Raw genomic sequence first — 15,591 nt, 5'->3', positions numbered from 1 at the left:
CCAGGTTCAAGCGATTCTTCTGCCTCAGCCTCCTGAGTATCTGGGACTACAGGCACCAGCCACCACGTCCAGCTATTTTTTGTGTTTTTAGTAGAGATGGGGTTTCACCATGTTGGCAAGGCTGGTGTCAAACTCCTGACCTCAAGGGATCCGCCCACCTGGGCCTCCCAAAGTGCTGGGATTACAGGCCTCAGCCACTGTGCCCAGCCAATTTCTGAAGACTTTAAATGGTTAGGTTTTTGAAAGTAACTTACTGATTACGGTTGTTCTAAGGAGCAGGTCCATGGATTTCAGACTGCCATTGAAGTAGACCTCTCAAGTCTCAGTTTACATTTTCTTCTTTGGCTCTTCTTTTTTTCCTTTTTTTCTTATTTCTTTCTGTGCACAATTTGTTGAAAAACTCAAGTTTGCCCTGTGAGTTCCTCACTGATTTTGCAGATTTCTTTCATGGCTTTTAACATGACCCTCTATATATTGGTAGTTGTATCTAGAGTAGCACTATGTAATAGAACTATAATGCAAGTCCTATGTATAACTTTAAATTCTCTAATAGTTACAATAAAAAAGTAAAAATAACCAAATGAAATTAATGCTGATATATTTTCTAAAACCCTAAAATGATGTTTTATTAAATTCCATGTATCTAAAATATTTCAACCTATAACCAAGTTTTCAATGATTTATTGGGATATTTGACATTTTTTTCCATACTGCCTTCAAAACTCAGTGTATATTTTATACTTACAGCACATTTCCATTTGAACTAGCCACATTTCCAGTACTCAGTTAGCTACCTGCACCCAGTGGCTATGGTTTTGGACAGCACGAATCTGGAAGCTTGATCAGATTTACTTGGAAATTTTAAGTAAAACAAGAAATATTGTGTCAACATTCATTTTGATCTTTTCAGCTTCTCCCTCCCTCTTCCTTTAGGAGATTGTGGCATATTGACATAATTACAAATAAATTTTATTATTATTTTGCCCTATGCAGACACTGACGTGGTACTTCCAAGTATAAGAAATACTTATTTTTTGCAGTTGTACATGAAAGATTTTATACTTTCAAATCAAATTACTTAACTTCGAGACATGTCTTTTTAAAATAGTGATTACTATATAACCTGAAAAATCACTGTGTAAGTGTGGACTTAATTACTTTTTCAAATAAGTTGATCACTCTTACACTAAAACCTTGCCAGGGAAGATTATTTTAATTCCTGCTTCAATATTAACAATTCTTTTCTCAAAGAATACTATACAAGTAATAGGGAAATGGCTGCTTGATTCCTTAAAACCTGGACTTTCATCTAGCCGTTCTATAATGCTGTCCCTCAGTTCCTTTCCTACTAGAAGCTGGTCTGGTCATAGAAGGTGAATCCATAAAGACACCTCATTGTTCATTTCATTTATCTATCAAGACATGAGCCTGTTACACTTGGTGTTCTCACTAGCTTGTATTTCAGGAAATACACAATCTCAACTTCACTGGGGAATGAACCACATGTTAATCACCAACTATGTGCTATGCATTTCACACACATCATACTTTGTCTATAGTATCATGTGTCAGGTGTTACCCCAATTTAACACATGAGGAAATTGGTTTCAGAGAGATTAAGTAAATCCTATTTAGGTCACTGAGCTATCAGAGGTGGGGCTAAAACAGGAGGACCTCTGCCTATCAAATCCCAAATCTTGTGCACTTCTAGAATAACATATTGTCTACCAGACACTTAAAGCAGCTAATTAGCATTACAGAGGGATCTATAATTGGGGAGGAATTATGATAAGAATCAAACAAAATAGCCCAGATTTAGAGCTAATCTCAGCTGTAAATGAGTTAGCTAGCTCTGTGACCTGGCTATAATCCTTTCAACTGTCTGGGCTTAAATCCCCTCATCAGTAAAATGTGCTCTTGCCCCATGCAAATGGTTTTGTTTACCTGACTAATATGATTATATTGCACACACAGCAAATGTGTGTAAAATTTGAATGTTGTACAAGATTATATACTTGAGTAGATACAAAATTATAATGAAAAGTCTACTAATTGAATACATATTGATTAAAATAGCTTTGTTGTTAATGTGCTGAAACAACAGTCCTCTTTGGTTTTTTCCTCCCATCATAGACTAGCACCCAATATAGAAATTATAGAATATTTTGAAATGTTGAGGATAATGTGTTTTAAATAACTTCAGTTCTTTGTACTATGACTATAATGGAGTCTTTAACAGAAACCTATTAACATAACTATCTGGTTAAAATTAACTAAATCTTGTAAATGGCACCAACTTTTCTTCGAGGCTGCTCTATCTGACCTACTACTTCTTGAAATTGTGCTTCCTCTGTTAGTTGTGTTTCTCAATAGCAACAAAAATGACAAAATCACCTTAAGACACCAAAGTCATAATTCTGTCACCACACAATCTTCATAGAAATGAGAAAAGACCTGGGAAGGATTTAGGATCCCAGGTAGCTTATTTATTCCTGATGAATACCTTTGAGGTTAAAACAAAATAGAAATGAAAGTAACTGGGATTTGATAGTAGTATACTATGAGAACAGGAGGTGAGTAGACTAGAATGAAAATGAACCACTCAACCACAGAGATGCAATCAACAATTACGTTGCTCAAATTGCTTTGTTTTTCAAAAACCATGAGCAAACCACTTAATTGCTGAGTCTCAGTTCCTCCATCTAAACTGCAGAATTAGACAAACTGACCCTTCCAGCTCTGATATTCTGTGACATCAAAACTTAGATACCAGAATATTATAGCATAGGCCCCACATCCCATCCCATGCCTCAAAACACCAAGAAACTGGTCTTGCAAGTACTAAATTTTTGGTACATGTATATAAATAGGTGGAGAGATGGCTATCTTAGTTTTCCATCTTCAGGCATGACATATCCCTGGCTTAGAAACTCCCTGGGAAATCAGAGCACTTGGTTCACAAAATGAAATAATCAGACATGAAAGTGCACCAGTTCCTTTCATTGTTTTGTTGAGTTTTGATAATCCTTGTTACTCAGTGGTTGTCTACTTTAACGGAAGAATGAATATAAGTGCTCTGAAAACAAGCACTTTAAATGCAAATATTGATATTATGCTCTAGCTCACATAGGAATGTAAGTTAAAATTCTTATTCCTTCAGAAATTCCTGTCTGTAGTTGTGAAATTGAGTCCACTAGCCCAGCTCAATTTGGTATCTCTGCCAGAAAGAGCACTGGTCTAGGAGCCAGAAGACTACTAGCTCCAGTTCTGCCTCTGCCTAGGTTTATACTTCTCTTAAGTTATTTGAGATCTCATGGTTTTAGTCTCTACAAAGCCTGGGTTTCATTAGATGGTCTTCTGAACCCCTTTGTTGACTCTTAAATTGTGATTCTCCAAAATGCCCAGAACTCTGTTAGCCCTATCCAAAAATACTTGTGTGGCCTTGCTACTTAATTGCACCTTCCTCGGTGCTGGACAGAAGAGAAAATAAGCGCTTCGAAGACTACATTTCTGAATAAGAGAGAAGATCCTGCACTAACTAAAGAAGGCTTCAGGTATCCTTTGCCTGAATCTCTTTAGGCTTTACCCCAGAGAGCAGGATTGGAGTCAGAACTCCCATTAGCAACATCTCCAGAGAAACTATGAGCTAAGTATTTAATATAGCTCCCAGGGGCAGGCTGCCCCCACGGGGCTTAATAAAACACGGAATAAGGGAGCAGGCTGTAGGACACACAAGGAGCTCTCCTATTTGTTGACTGAAGGTGGCCATAGAATGAACAAGATAAGAGCTGGTAGGGTTATGGCTTTACTTAACAGTCAAGGTGAAAATGAAGGGCCAAAGCTTGCTCTTTATAGGCAAATCTTTTTCCCAGGCTCCAAGTACCCCCTTAAGCCACTGAAGAGTGATATATTCTGTAACACGAGCAAGGATTTCATGAATTTTAGGCAGTGAAGGGATTTTTGGAACTCCTGCCAACTAAATATGTCTGACTTCATTCCACTCCATCCCTCTGCTATGTCCAACCTGTGTAACCCTCTTCTCTCATCCCCCTAATTCATGCCCTTGGCAGAAACTATCCTCTTGACTATATAAAACAAGCTAAAGGAAACATTGAACACCACGAGATATACCACATATGTCCAGGTCTCTTAGATAAAGGCACAGAGAGAAGCATCACTGGCTACTGAAAACCGAACAACTCAGAGAACAGATCTTTATTGGTATCTGCTAGAATTGGGAATATCTTGAGACAAGGACAAGAACTTCCTGTGTTATATTTGCCTTTGCCTTCTTCCTTACTCATCTAACTTCCTCTTTTAGTGGGAAATTGGACTACTCTGAAAATGTCTGCTTGTTTTTGGAGAATATAGCAGAAGAAATTTGCACACGAGTCCCTCTGGTCCACATTTACTCTTCAGGATGTTATGGAATTTACCCCCAGGGTGCTTTTGGAGTACAAAGAAAATGTAGCTCAACCCCAGCTCAGCCACAGTGGCTCCGCTGACTTATGAGAAAAACACTCAAACTTCCATGGGCATCCCTTTCCTCATCAGTGAAGCGAGAAGAGACTGAGGCACCTCAGGGGCCTTCCAACTCTGATAGTCCTTGATTACAAGTGTACTACGTAATACTTTTTGTAATTAAGATGGTAATTAATACATTGATATGATAATTCATTGTAGAATATAGTAATAGAGAATCTTACTATGTTGCACAAAATTTTTTATACAACTGAAAAGGGAGGCATGGACATCTCCTCGCAGCATAGAACTGCAGTGACATCCACGTAGGTCCGGCTCTAGCCGTGCTCAAGCCTGGGTATATGTATGTTGTTGGGGGTGAGGTCGGGGGGTGGCTTAGACATGAACAACTTATGGCAGAGATTACTGCAAGTTTCTTAAGGGCCTCAGAGGTATAATAATAACGCAGTAATTACGAGAATATCCAACATCTTTCTAAAGCTCATCATGTGCCATTTAATCCACACCTTAAGATGCAGTTGAATTTGAAAATGCAGTTTTGTAATCTCTAGTTTGCAGAGTAAGACACTGAGGCCCAGGAAGGTTTAGTGAATTGCCCAGGGTCACAGCACTAGTAAATGGATAAGCCAATGCTCCAGCTCCATTTGGCTCTAGGACTCATTCCTTAGCCACTCTGGTCCCCAAAATCAGCAAGAGGGCTTCCTCACCACCACCCTCAGGCCTCCTACAAGTGCAGCACCCCGGGTCTGGAACATTCCCATTCTGATGAGGCTGGGTGGGGTGGGGTCTCTGCCCCACCTGGCCTCCGGCCATCCTTGAGTGATGTCTGCCTGTGCCACTGTCCCCACCGACTGGAGGCCCTTTGGTCTCCTTTGTACCTCCTCTCAATCTTACCATAGCCTCAGCTGCTCTGCAGATTCCAGGCATCATCCTGAAGCTGTTCAGGTGGGTGAATGAAAGCCTGGACTCTTCTCCTGTGGAAGGTGAATGCCTGCCTGGGCAACAGCACTGCTGCCATCTCAGCTGGTATGAGAAGGGCTGTAGGTGTGTGCCTGGTACAGAGCACCATTCAGATGCAGTGCAGGCCTTGCTGCCAGTGCTGCCCAAGAAGCTGCAGGCTGTCTATACCCTGTATCACCACCCTCCTTGTGGCACTGCTGGACCAGCTGGGTTGCCTCTGCACAGCCTGGCATAATACCTGTGTGGAGGACAAGGAGTCCATGGACCCACCTGGTGCTCACCTCCAGGATTACCTTCCTCGTCCTGGAACTGACTCTGATCCCTTCCTGCTGGATGGTCCTCATCGTCATCTGGGGCTTGAAATCCCAGATTACTTGCTCCTTATGTAAACAAAATATTTCCAGGGGCTAGATAGCCTCACCTGCTCAGCTTTTATGGCCTAGAGATATCTCCCAGGCCTGTGTTTCATCCTGAGACAGATAGCACTATCATCTTCCTGGCCCCTCAGGGCTTAATTTAGGAACTGGATTTGTCAGTGTTCTCTAAAAGCAGACTACTTCAGGGACCTTGTCTGTATTATAATCATTGGCTCTCTCAAGGATATAAAAGAAATTGCACAATCAGTTCAGATAGGAGCAATTTTTTTGTTGTTTTTTTTTTTTTTTTTTTTTTTTTTTAGATGGAGTCTTGCTCTGTCACCAGGCTGGAGTGCAATGCACAGTTTAGGCTCACTGCAACCTCCACCTCCCGAGTTCAAGCCTCAGCCTAACAAATAGCTGGGACTCTAGGTGTGTGCCACCACACCCAGCTTATTTTTGTATTTTTAGTAGAGACGGGGTTTCACCATGTTGGCCAGGCTGGTCTCAAACCCCTGACCTCGTGATCCACCCGCCTCTACCTCCCAAAGTGCTGATATTACATGTGTGAGCCACTGTGCCCAGCCCAGATCGGAGCAATTAATTAGACAAGTGGACATAGATCTAATTCTCATGATATGTCAAGAGTATCAGGAGGCTGGGGTTTGTTACAGGAGCATTAAGAAATCCAGGGAAGCTTTACTTCCTCTCAAATAACCACAAAAGTCCTAATCATACCAAGGAGTGCCTAGAAATTTCTAGGATACAAATGTTCAGTTTTTTTCAACAAGTTTTTGAGTTTATACTTTGCATAAAAGTGAACAAGATCCAGCTTCTATCCTTAAGTTGCAACAGTCTATATGATCAATTTGTTGTAAGCCCCTGATACCTGAAACTATGGCTTCCCCAGTTTCACAGTAGGCCCACCATCATCACAGATAGGCAGACTTAATGTTAAATAGCAAGAGAAGATTCTAACCAGATGTCCTGCCTTCAAATAACCGCATGAAAATTGCTGCCTCACTGTCACTGCACACAGCTGTTCTGGGGGCATGTACTATTAGAAGAAACTTGTCTATCCAGACTCCTCTGCAGTTTACAAAATGCAATGCACATTGAATATCTCATCAATCTCAGTAACTATAGACAGAAGAGTTATATAGCACAGAAGCTGTTACTTCCCCAAAGTCAAATGATGAATAACTGATAGAATTCAAATCCTAATTCAGACCTTTTGACTACAAAACTGGAATTCTTTCCACTTCCTTTGTTCTATGTAGACCCTCAGTAATGTTTATAATAGAAGGTTAACTATTGAGATAGTTGTTATTCTCATTCTACCTCTTAGGAAATCAAGATGTCAAAACTTTTTAAAACAGACCAGCTTAAAAAATCATATAAGAATTGAATGGTATGGAATTTTTTGGCCATAAAAAAATATATATATAAATTGAAGACCCACTTTTTGCCATATGTCACAACTCTAATACTAGGAATTGATGTTAGGAAGTGGGCTAATTGTGTAATAATCTAAGATGATATCACTTTGTTTTAACAAGGGTATTTTATAAACACTTTATTATTATATGAATGCTTGAGTGCAAATTTTATTTAAATTAAAATCAGCAAAATTTCATTTAAATTAAAACTCCATTTAACTAAAAATGGTTAACTCTGAAAATTGTATAGTAGTTGACTTCTGCTATACAATGTCGAGCCTATGCAATACAATAAGAACTGTATCATGGCTGTTTATTTTCCCCATTGCTCTTCTGAACCTGTTCCAAAGGAATGGGAGAGGGCTACTAGACAAACACGAAACAAAATGCAACTCATTAATTGCCCAGAGTGACTCCTAATAGTTGCAAATACATTTTGACTCAGTTGTCCAACCAAATAGCTGGGGGTTAACTGCAGGTATTGTTCCAGAACTGCAAAGAGGTTTTGTTTTTAGAGCTTAGTAAAAGTTCTGCACTAGATGAGAAGTTGCAATTTAAAGCTCCATATTCCGCAGTTACTATGCATACACACTTATTATCTGTAAACACCATAAATATATATTAAGCAGAATACTCTCGCCAGTCAATACAGTTTAAAAACAAAATAAAAGATGAGGTAACGTGATCCTCAAAGTCCACCAGAATCTTGCCTGAAGAGTATGAGCAGCTGCCAATATTTTACTTCCATTTGTGCATGGGTAGAGGCATCTTTGGGACCCTGGAGTTTAACAAAACTGGATCCACTGGTTTTTAGTATAGCAGCAACATCTTTCAATGAATGGAAGATAATGTGCTTCAACTGTGATACATCTTCGTGATTGGTATGAATCTGTGACAGAAAACGGAATTACTGAGTAAACCAGGAGCACTGTTTAACATATTCTAAAGAAACAAAATCTTCAGTCATTTTGATACCAGTATATATGGGCCTGATGTGGAGTTCCTCCCGCTGGGATAAACATTGCTTCTCTGAGAAATTGTAAAATAGCTCAGCCTTGACCTCCATCTCTTCATGAAGATGCTTTCTTAGCGATCTAAATACCAGCTCTGATCACAAATAGGATCACGGTCTGCTGGATTTTCTTTTTTCTTTTATTTTCTTTCTTATCTTCCTTCCTTTTCTTTTCTTTTCTTTTCTTTTCTTTTCTTTTCTTTCCTTTCCTTTTCTTTTCTTTTCTTTTCTTTTCTTTTCTTTGAGAATGGGTCTCACTCTGTTGCTCAGGCTGGAGTGTAGTGGCACAAACACAGCTTGCTGCAGCTTTGACCTCCTTGGCTCAAGCCACCCTCCTGCTTCACCCTCTCAAGCAGCTGGGATCACAGATGCACGCCACCACATCCAGCTAATTTCTTTATTTTTTGTAGAGATGCAGTTTTGCCATGTGGCCCAGACTGGTCTTGAATTCCTGGGCTCAGCGATCCAGCCTTGGCCTCCCAAAGTTCTGGGATTACAGGTGTGAGCCACCACGCCTGCTGGGTTTTCTTGAGTTTGTTGTGAGTTCGTCAGCATTCCATCTTGGATAGTTTTAAGGAGTTCTTCACGGTCACACTATCCTTTGGAAATTTCCACATAGACCATAACATTGGCTACATCAGATATATCTAAATAAAGACTTGAGGCTGCATATTTCCAATCTCTAATTAGCCTGTAAGTATTATGTATCTTCAGAACCAGATCTGGCCAAACAAAGTAGTTTGGCAGTCTAGAGAACAAATTTAGTTTGCCATCTCATTTTGTGTACTCAAGTGCGCTCAGGCAATGGAATGTTGGCAATCAGATTATCAAACCTTGAAGGCATCATATCTCTAAAATCTTCTCCTTGTGGCTAGTCCTTAAGTTTCCACATCATTATTTTTCATTTTAAAGCTATTTGGAATAACTTCAAATCCACTCTAGAAGTCTACTGTGGCTTCTGTGATCATTTCATTAGGTCTTGCCATTAACTATGTTGACTTCCATATCCCCACACTCTTTGGTGAAGGATTCAGGCTTCCAAGGTTCACCATTTAATTTATGATGCACCCCACAAACCCTCACTGGCTGTCCTATTTCCATCACTCCCTGAACACATTCCAGTTGCTCCTGTTGGGATCTTGTAAACATAGCAGGAAATTATCTCATAGCCAGGTATGAGGAGTGTCAGCACGCTGGCTTGTCATCAGTCTCCGAGGCTGCTTAGCTAAATCAGAGGACATTTTGTTTGCCACTAAAGAAGCACAGATGTCATCAAGGATTCTTGGTGTATTCTTGAATCCATTTTCTGTCTTTGTTTGTCTTGTCGATGTTCCAACGGTTAGGTCAGTCAGCTAGTTTAAAGCAGATGTGCTGGCTGGACAGGCAGACTTCGTGCCTCTGGCTGGCTTGGAGGCTACATCTCCGCCCATGGCTGCTGTGCCAACACTGAGGAATTCTGCTGTAGCACTATACCAAGAATAGGTTTTTCTCCAACTATTGAAGTCTGTTTTATGTCTTCCTTTGAGATTGGCTTTGTTAAGAGCTTGGATTGCCTATTTGAACAGAAACAATCTGCCTTTATTCCACATTTTGCTCTTACAAAATGAACAATCTCCAATAGTGTGGAGAGTTTTTCCAGGAATCATCATATAAACTTTCATATGACAGTGCTGCCAGTCATATAAAAGTATAGCAATACAATTATTATATATAGCCATTATATTTGATAATGATAATAAATGACATTACTGACTTATGTATTTACTATACTGTACTTTTTGTTATTTTAGAGTATACTTTTTCTACTTACTTAAAAAAATTATCTATAAAAAAGCCTCAGGAAAGTCCTTCAGGAAGTATTCCAAAAGAAAGCATTGTTATCAGAGGAGATGACAGCTCCATGTATGTTATTGCCTATGAAGACCTTCCAGGGGGACAAGATACAGAGATGGAAGACAGTAATATTGATGATCTCATCATCAATCATCAATCTGTGGGCCTAGGCTAATGTGTATGTATGTTTATATACCTTAGTTTTTAACTAAAAAAGTAAAAAATAAAAAAAGTTTTTAAAAGTTTAAAAGTAGAAAACAGCTTATAAAATAGAATATAAAGGAAATATTTTTGTAGCATGTGTTTATATTTTAAGTTGTGCCATTACAAAAAATTAAAATGCTAAAGAATTAAAAAGTTTACAAAGTGAAAAAGTTACAGTAAGCTAAGGTTAATTTATTATTGAAGAAAGATAAAATTTTAACTAAATTTAGTGTGGCCTAAGTGTACAGTGTTTGTAAAGTCTACAGTAGTATACAGTAGTGTCCTAGGCCTTCACATTCAATCACCACTCACTCACTGATGCGCCCAGAGCAACTTCCAACAGGCGAGCTCCACTCATGGTAAGTGCCTCATCCACAGGTGTAGTATTTTTTATCTATCTATCTACCTACCTACCTACCTACCTACCTACCTACCTACCTATCATTTATTTATTTTGAGACAGGGTCTCACTCTGTCAAGCTAGAATACAGTGGTGTGATCATGGTTCACTGCAGCCTCGACCTCCCAGGCTCAAGCAATCCTCCTACTTCAGCCTCCCAAGTAGAGGGGACTATAGGCACACCACCAGGCATGCGCCACCATGCCTAGCTAATTTTGTAAAAAATTGTAGAGACAGGGTCTCACTAAAGTTGCCCAGGCTGGTCTCAAACTCCCGGGCTCAAGTGATCCTGCCACCTTAGTCTCACAAAGTATATTTTTAGCCAGGTTCAGTGGCTCACACCTGTAATCCCAGTACTTTGGGAGGCTGAGGCAGGTGGATCACCTGAGGTCGGGAGTTCAAGACCAGCCTGACCAACATGGAGAAACCCCGTTTCTAGTAAAAATACAAAATTAGCTGGGCATGGTGGTGCATGCCTGTAATCCCAGCTACTCAGGAGGTTGAGGCAGGAGAATCACTTGAACCTGGGAGGTGGAGGTTGCAGTGAGCCAAGATCAAGCCATTACACTCCTGCCTGGGCAACAAGAGCAAAACTCCGTCTCAAAAAAAAAAAAAGTATACTTTTAATTTTATACCAGATTTTAACTGTACCTCTTCTATGTTTAGATCACAGATCCTTGCCATAGGGTTACAATTGTTTACAGTATTACGTACAGCAACATGCTGTACAGGTTTGTATCCTAGGAGCAATAGGTTATACCTATTTAGTTCCAGACAACTGCAATAAAACCAATTATCGCAATAAAGTGCATCACACATATTTTTTGGTTTCTCAGCACATATAAAAGTTATGTTTAAACTCTACTGTCACTTATTAAATGTACAATAATATTACACCTAATAAAAATGTACATACCTGTACAGACAGGGGAATCTCTGGTCTGTGGATGAGTCAGAATACATTTACCGATTAAGTTCACCTTTTTCTATAAGCGTGGTTCATGGCACCCAAAACAATTACAACAGTAACATCAAAGATCATTGATTGCAGATCATCATAATACATATAATAATTAAAAATTTGAAATATTGTGGGAATTGTCAAAATGTGACATAGAGACATGAAGTAGTCACATTCTGTTGGAAAATAGTGCTGACAGATTTTTATCAGGGAAGCAAAAGCATTTCCAGAAGTCTACGGCAGAATTTTTATATATTTATTGGCTAAGATTGAGTCATTTGGCCAAGATAATCTAGAAAGCAAGTGTCTGGAAAAGAACAACAGGATTAGTTTCGACTGGTTATAGTGCATCTTCTGGAGCTGGGCAGATTGCTGCCTGTAATACTGTGCTTCAAAATAAGCAATTCCCCAAACCTTAGTGGTTTATAAGAACAAGCATCTGTTCCTCGCTTATGGACATGTAGGTCATTTATGACTCTGCTAGGTTTCGTCAGGACTGACTGGGCTTGGATCCAGGATATGTATGGGATGTGTATGTATGTTTTTATGTCTGCCCTGCATATAACGTTTGTTTGTTTGTTTGTTTTTGAGACATGGTCTTGCTCTGTCATCCAGGCTGGAGAGCAGTGGCATGATCACAGCTCATTGGAGCCTCAACCTCCTGTGCTCAAGCAATCCTCTCATCTCAGCCTCCAAAGTAGCTGGGATGTGACTTTAGGTGCAAGCCATCATGTCTGGCTAATTTCTGTACTTTTTGTAGAGACAGGGTTTCACTCTATTCCCCAGGTTGGTCTCAAACTCCTGGGCTCAAGAGATCCTCCCATCTTGGCTTCCCAAAGTGCTGGGATTAGAGGCATGAGCCACCATGCCCAGCCAACTCCACATATATGTTCGTTATGACACTACTGGCCACCCATAGCATGTTCTTCTCATGGAAAAGTGCAAGAAGATGTGCAAGAAGTCAGATAAAAGCACACAAATACGTTTACAGTCTCTGTTCATGTGATATCCAGTGACATTCCATTTGCCAGACAAATCACTTGGCTAAGTCCAACATAAATGGGGTGAGGAGACATACTCTGTATACTCCATTGGAAAGTGCTACAAAGTCACATGTCGAGAGGTGTATATGTATAATTCAATTGTAGAATGGGAATGGATTGGGAACACAGATCCAATCTATCACCTCATTCCAAACAAAACTGGTACCCTGACAGCAAGCAAGAAAGGAATGACTGTTGGCTAGCCATGCAATTGTATCTTCACATTAGAGGAGTTCAAAAAACCCTTAGGAACTTAATTGGCAGGAGAAAAAGGAATGAGGAAATGGTAGAGTGACAAATTGCTTTCCTGGGCAGAGGTTTTCAGCTATCATATTGATGCTGATTTCAGGAGTGCAGAGCTGGGTGTATCTACCCCAGAGAGTGAGAGTTCTGAGAGCCTTCTACCTTCAACTGCATGCTCTCCACATTGAATTAAAATATTTTTTGAGCATGAAGAACACGAGCCTCAAATGTAACATTTTCTAGGATTTTTTTAAAGTCAGGCTTTCACATGCTTTCTAATTCTCCCATCTCACTTTTTTTTTGTTGTTGTTGTTTTGTGTTTTTTGTTTTTGGTTTTTTTTTAAGTAATTTGGTTGGGTGCAGCTGCTCATGCCTGTAATCCTAGCAATTTGGGAGGTCGAGGTGGGTGGATGGCTTGAGGCCAAGAGTTTTAGACAAGCCTGGCCAACATGGTGAAACCCCTTCTCTACTAAAATTACAAAAACTAGCTGGGCATGGTGGCGTGTGCCTGTAATCCCAGCTACTTGGGAGGCTGAGGCAGGAGAATCACCTGAACCTAGGAGGCAGAGGTTACGGTGAGCTGAGATTGGTGCTAATACACTCCAACCTGGTGACAGAGCGAGACTCTGTCTCAAAAAAAAAAAAAAAAAAAATGCAATTTGTTTTGAGTCAGCACCCTTGGAATTTATCCACCTAAGAGAGAAACAAAGAAATCAAAAGTTAAAAATGCAAATCCCTCCAGAGTTTGCAGATATTTTATATGTGCTGAAGCAGTGCTGGTTACAGTGGGAGCCAGCCTCCAACATGGTCCCCAATGATTCTCCCTTCCTAGTATTCAGATCCTTGCATAGTCTCCTTCCACATTGCACCAGACTTGGTCTGTGTGAACAGCAGTATACAGTGGAAACGACAGCAGGTCACCTCTGAGGTTAGGTTATAAAAGGCACTGCTATTTCTGTCTTGAACACTCTCTTACTCTCTCCTCCCTCGATTTCTCTCTCAGATGACTCGCTTTGAGGGAAACCTATTGCCATGTTGTAAGCAGGTCTGTGGAAGGTCCAACATGGTGAGAAATTGAGTCCTCTCAGTAATGGCTACCTGATAAGCACATCCTTCAGCTTCAGTCAAGCCTTCAGATGACTACAGACTTAATTGATAGCTCACCTGCAACTCTGTGAGAAACCCTAAGAGAAAACCAGCAGGCTAAGCCACTCTGGATTCCTGACTCACAGAAAATGTCTAAGATATGTTTGTTTGAAGCTGCTAAGCATTTGGTATAATTTATTACACAGCAATAGACAACTAATACCATCACAAAAATATGCAATCACCAAGACCCCATTGGAAATGTTAACTCAAGAACACAAAGACTTACTTGGCACTTACAGATAAGGAAACTACCACTGTCAAATCTGCTGCCCAATATTCATAAAACTAGTGTCTGAACACTGAAGAGCTCATGTAATAAAAAGCCAATACCTAGTCAATGACTACATCAGCAAGCAGCATCAGTTGAAGCAAAAGATTGTGACCTAGGCCTCACTTTATCTTCCAAATCTCACATCTTACACAACTACCTGGCAAAACCTAATTTGCATCTAGATCAATAACTGCAAGAAAGCCTTGGAGGTACAAGCTTTAGCTTTCCAGCCTGTATTCTATGGAAATGCATGGTGGAGGAAAATTAAATGGATATTGAGTGATGCTTCATTATATCTACTATAGTGGGCTATTGTGAGCTAATTTTTTCAAACAATTTGAAAATCTTAGATTTAAAAAAGATAAAATTTAAAACCAAGACACTTATTACCAAAATTGGCTCAGGAAGAAGTATAAAATTGGAATAAACCATAACTATTAAAAAGCAAAAATAATCTAAATTCTTCCTCAAAAGTTGATAATATATTGACAGTTTTATAACCATGCTTTATCAGACTTACAAAAAAAAAGTTAATCACTATCCTAAAACACATTTTTTTAAAAGAAGAGCAAATATGAGCAGATACAAAGCTATTTGACTTATTTCACAAAGCCAAGATAATTTTGACACTAAAACCTGGACAAGGATTGTATCACAAAAGAAAATTGTAGGTAATATCATTGATAAATACAGATACAAAACCCCTAAATAAACCATCAGCAATTTGCTCTCATTTAATGCACAAAAATAGCACTATTTCATTTGTGGATCTAGGAATTCAAGGATTTTCCAACATCGGAAAACCTATTTACGGAGGTTGCAGTGAGCCGAGATTGCGCCATTGCACTCTAGCCTGGGCAGCAAGAGCAAAACTTGGTCTCTAAAAAAAAATAAATTAGATATATCATAAACGTTCTCTTATAAACATATTTCCATGCCAGTAATTACATCATAATTTTAATGCCTACATAGTATTCTAATAAACGAATGCACCATATTTTATTTATACTATCTCCCATCTATGTTTTAACTTCTTCACTACTCTAAAATAATGGTACAGTACAAACTCTTACAGAGATTTCTGTACTTGGATGATATATTTCTTTGGGTTACATTTCTAAAAACCATTTGCCAGAAGTTTGGAAATAATAGATTATCAGTATGTTTACTAACAACTCTGCTGAAAAGTGAAGAAAAGAATGTAGAAAAATGTGGAAAGAGAAGAAAGTCAGCCAGTC

The sequence above is a fragment of the Rhinopithecus roxellana genome, chromosome 14, assembly GCF_007565055.1.
Source record: "Rhinopithecus roxellana isolate Shanxi Qingling chromosome 14, ASM756505v1, whole genome shotgun sequence".
Classification (NCBI taxonomy): domain Eukaryota; kingdom Metazoa; phylum Chordata; class Mammalia; order Primates; family Cercopithecidae; genus Rhinopithecus; species Rhinopithecus roxellana.
Note: the sequence above shows the minus strand (reverse complement) of the source record.